Here is a 5,000-nt window from a genome sequence, read left to right on the forward strand (position 1 = left end):
GACTTGCGAGCAGGGGCAGCGGCCACCGCCGCCGTGACGTCGCGGCAAGCAGACAGCCGCGCAGCAGCTGCCAGCACCTTGGCACAAGCACGGCAAATGAATGCCACGCCCACGCCGCGGATAAGCAGCCCCAACGCGCCCGACGGCTTGGAGCGGGTCCCGAAGACGGTGGCCGGAATCGGGTCGTCGCCGGCCGGAAAACGGGTCATCGATGCCGGCAATACTTCGGGCCATGAGGCCCCCCACCTTAGTCCGAGTTTAGCAACAGCCCACATATCCCCCGCGGCAGGCCTATGGGCGCCAGGCCAGCGCGCCCCATGGCCAGTCAGGGGGCACCCCCCTAAAGAGCAATAAGTGTCATTGAAGCTCTGGCAGGGGGAGACACTACTAGGTCCCAGCTGTCACCCCCCCTCTAAAAAATTCATTTCTTGGTATTTTGAGCTGAAATTTTGCACAGAGGTTGGCAAAAATCCAATCCAACTTTATTAATTTTTCCAGAATTTTTCGAGGTCGGGAAGTATTTTTTTTTATTTTCCTACCATTAAAAATCGAGGAAATCGGAAAAAATAGGAACCGGCTCGGAATGACCCCAAATTCAGTGGGCAGCCTCATAAAAATATGGCTGATTTTACTGGATTGATTTCATGTGGAAAGCACGACGTTTTGTTGTAGGAATGCGGGAACCCCGGCGGCTCGCCTGCCGCGGCCAGCGACGTCGGGCTGGCCCCTGCAGCGCCTAGCCTCTCCCACGCGGGGGGCAGGCCAGAGCGCGGGGGGCCAGGGCCCGAAGGCAGCCCCCCCGCGGGCGAGAGAGCAAGCCAGCAGGGGCTGTCGCCTGCCGCGGCCAGCGACGTCGGGCTGGCCCCTGCAGCGCCTAGCCTCTCCCACGCGGGGGGCAGGCCAGAACGCGGGGGGCCAGGGCCCGAAGGCAGCCCCCCCGCGGGCGAGAGAGCAAGCCAGCAGGGGCTGTCGCCTGCCGCGGCCAGCGACGTCGGGCTGGCCCCTGCCGCGGCCAGCGATGTCGGGCTGTCGCCTGCCGCGGCCAGCGACGTCGGGCTGGCCCCTGCAGCGCCTAGCCTCTCCCACGCAGGGGGCAGGCCAGAACGCGGGGGGCCAGGGCCCGAAGGCAGCCCCCCCGCGGGCGAGAGAGCAAGCCAGCAGGGGCTGTCCGCGCGTCGCGCAGCGCGGCATGGCTGCGGGGGCCGCGCGCGCGCGCCCAAGCGCCCAAGGGCCCCCAAGGGCCCCAGGCCCTCAGGCCCCAGCGCCCCAGCGCCCAGCGCGGGCGGGCGCGCTGCGCGCGTGTGGTCTTTGAGGGGCGCCGGCCTGGTGGCTCCCTAAAGAGCAATAAGTGTCATTGCAGCTCTGGCAGGGGGAGACACTACTAGGTCCCAGCTGTCACCCCCCCTCTAAAAAATTCATTTCTTGGTATTTTGAGCTGAAATTTTGCACAGAGGTTGGCAAAAATCCAATCCACCTTCATTAATTTTCCCAGAATTTTTCGAGGTCGGGAAGTATTTGTTTTAATTTTCCTACCATTAGAAATCGAGTAAATCCGCAAAACTAGGAACCGGCCCGGAATGACCCCAAATTCAGTGGGCAGCCTCATAAAAATATGGCTGATTTTACTGGATTGGTTTCATGTGGAAAGCACGACGTTTTCTTGTAGGAATGCGGGAACCCCGGCAGCTCGCCTGCCGCGGCCAGCGACGTCGGGGACGCTGGCCTGCGCTGTCGAGCCCGCGAGGGCTGTCTCCGCGGCAGGCCCCCCCTGAACGGGGCACGACAGGCCACCGCGCTGGCTCGTCCAGCGTCGACAGTCCCTCGTCCAGGTTTCAGATCGCGCCAAGTCGAACCCATGACCTGCTCAAGCCATCGTGCGCTGCCGAATTCGCATCTGCGTGTAGGCTGCCATTCCACGCGGCAGCCCCTGTTTTCGTCAGCGTGCCCCCCTGACGAATTTTCCTGCCTGGCCCAGTCCAGCGTCCAGCCCCTGTTCGTCGAAAAATCTGCGCTGCCGATTTTCCACGCGGCAGCCCCTCTTTTCGTCAGCGTGCCCCCCTGACGAATTTTCCTGCCTGGCCCGGCCAGTCCAGCCCCTGTTCGTCGAAAAATCTGCGCTGCCGATTTTCCACGCGGCAGCCCCTCTTTTCGTCAGCGTGCCCCCCTGACGAATTTTCCTGCCTGGCCCGGCCGGTCCAGCATCCAGCCCCTGTTCGTCGAAAAATCTGCGCTGCCGATTTTCCACGCGGCAGCCCCTGTTTTCCTCAGCGTGCCCCCCTGACGAATGTTCGTCGAAAAATCTGCGCTGCCGATTTTCCACGCGGCAGCCCCTCTTTTCGTCAGCGTGCCCCCCTGACGAATGTTCGTCGAAAAATCTGCGCTGCCGATTTTCCACGCGGCAGCCCCTCTTTTCGTCAGCGTGCCCCCTGACGAATTTTCCTGCCTGGCCCAGTCCAGCGTCCAGCCCCTGTTCGTCGAAAAATCTGCGCTGCCGATTTTCCACGCGGCAGCCCCTCTTTTCGTCAGCGTGCCCCCCTGACGAATTTTCCTGCCTGGCCCGGCCAGTCCAGCCCCTGTTCGTCGAAAAATCTGCGCTGCCGATTTTCCACGCGGCAGCCCCTCTTTTCGTCAGCGTGCCCCCCTGACGAATTTTCCTGCCTGGCCCGGCCGGTCCAGCATCCAGCCCCTGTTCGTCGAAAAATCTGCGCTGCCGATTTTCCACGCGGCAGCCCCTGTTTTCCTCAGCGTGCCCCCCTGACGAATGTTCGTCGAAAAATCTGCGCTGCCGATTTTCCACGCGGCAGCCCCTCTTTTCGTCAGCGTGCCCCCCTGACGAATGTTCGTCGAAAAATCTGCGCTGCCGATTTTCCACGCGGCAGCCCCTCTTTTCGTCAGCGTGCCCCCTGACGAATTTTCCTGCCTGGCCCAGTCCAGCGTCCAGCCCCTGTTCGTCGAAAAATCTGCGCTGCCGATTTTCCACGCGGCAGCCCCTCTTTTCGTCAGCGTGCCCCCCTGACGAATTTTCCTGCCTGGCCCGGCCGGTCCAGCCCCTGTTCGTCGAAAAATCTGCGCTGCCGATTTTCCACTCCGCAGCCCCTGTTTTCGTCAGCGTGCCCCCCTGACGAATTTTCCTGCCTGGCCCGGCCAGTCCAGCGCCCAGCCCCTGTTCGTCGAAAAATCTGCGCTGCCGATTTTCCCCGACGAACCTGCAGCTGCACAAATCCGCGCTGCCACTGCCCCATTGTCTGGACCAACAGTCTTTTCCATCAAGCCCTGGACTATAAATCGTCCAGACTCATCGCCAGCACCCGCTGCCGATTCTGCCGACTTTGCCGATTTCGTCGGCGCTGCCGATTCCAACACTGCCCGCCGTGCCTGAACCAGCGCTGTTCGTCAGCGTGTCCCCTTGACGAATTTCCCTGCCTGGCCTGGACAGTCCATCTTCCAGCCATGTTCATCGAAAAATCTGCGCTGCCGATTTCCCCGACGAACCTGCAGCTGCACAAATCTGTGCTGCCGATTTCCCCCCCTGTCGGCATGGCTGCCGCTGCCCCGATGTCCAGACCAACAGTCTTTTTTGTCGACTTTGCCGATTTTGTCCGCGCTGCCGATTCCAACACTACCCCCTGCATCCAAACCAGCATTGTTTCGTCAGCTCTTCCCCTGACGATTTTAGCCCTGTAACAAACAGTAGGCCTCCAATCCCGCCAACGGGAGCCAAGTTGATAGGGAAGAGAATTGAATGACGCGCCTGGTCCTCGCACCCCGCCACCCGAGGGGCCTTTTTCCCGGCAGCCTCTGAAAAACTCTAGCTTTCACGGTCCTCGCCGCCCTCACCACCATGGCAGGCCTCTAATCCCACCCATCAGCAGTTGTAGCCGATAGGGCAAGTGATTTGAATGACGCGTCGCGGCCTCCGGGTCATCTCACCCGGCATTAATTGGAGCGTTTTTGGCTGGCCGAGGATGGGGGGATGGATCTCTTCTTCCGAAAAGCAAACAGTACATCGGAGTTATGTTGACGGGGCATGGAATTGAATGACCCGTCGCGGCCGCCGGGTCATCTCACCCGGCCATCCCGGGGAGCGTTTTTCCCGGCAGCATCGGGGAAACTCTTGCTTTCACTGCCCGCAGCCCAAGTCCCCACTCGAATCGGCCCCCCGCGCCAACAAGCCAACGCTGCCGAATCGGCAGACACTGCTGCCGAATCTGCCGACACTGCCCCGCGGGCTGCCACTGCCCCAGTGTCTAAACCAGCGGTCTTTCTCATCGAGCCTTGGACTATCCAGTCCGTCCTGACTCATCGCCAGCACCTGCTGCCGATTCTGCCGACTTTGCCGATTTTCTCGGCGCTGCCGATTCCAACACTGCGCCCACCGTGTCTGAACCAGCGCTGTTTCGTCAGCGTGTCCCCTCGACGAATTTTCCTGCCTGGCCTGGACAGTCCACCGTCCAGCCCGTGTTCGTCGAAAAATCTGCGCTGCCGATTCTGCCGACTTTGCCGATTTCGTCGGCGCTGCCGATTCCAACACTGCCCGCCGTGCCTGAACCAGCGCTGTTTCGTCAGCGTGTCCCCTCGACAAATTTTCCTGCCTGGCCTGGACAGTCCATCGCCCAGCCCATGTTCGTCGCAAAATCTGCGCTGCCGATTTTCCCCGACGAACCTGCAGCCGCACAAATCTGCGCTGCCGAATCTGCCGACACTGTCCCGCGGGCTGCCACTGCCCCAGTGTCTAAACCAGCAGTCTTTCTCGTCGAGCCTTGGACTATCCAGCCCGTCCAGACCCATCGCCAGCACCCGCTGCCGATTCTGCCGACTTTGCCGATTTCGTCGGCGCTGCCGATTCCACCACTGCCCGCCGTGCCTGAACCAGCGCTGTTTCGTCAGCGTGTCCCCTCGATGAATTTTCCTGCATGGCCCGGCCAGTCCAGCGTCCAGCCCATGTTCGTCGAAAAATCTGCGCTGCCGATTCTGCCGACTTTGCCGATTTCGTCGGCGCT

This window comes from Populus nigra, chromosome 2 (genome assembly GCF_951802175.1).
Source record: "Populus nigra chromosome 2, ddPopNigr1.1, whole genome shotgun sequence".
NCBI classification, from domain to species: Eukaryota; Viridiplantae; Streptophyta; class Magnoliopsida; order Malpighiales; family Salicaceae; genus Populus; species Populus nigra.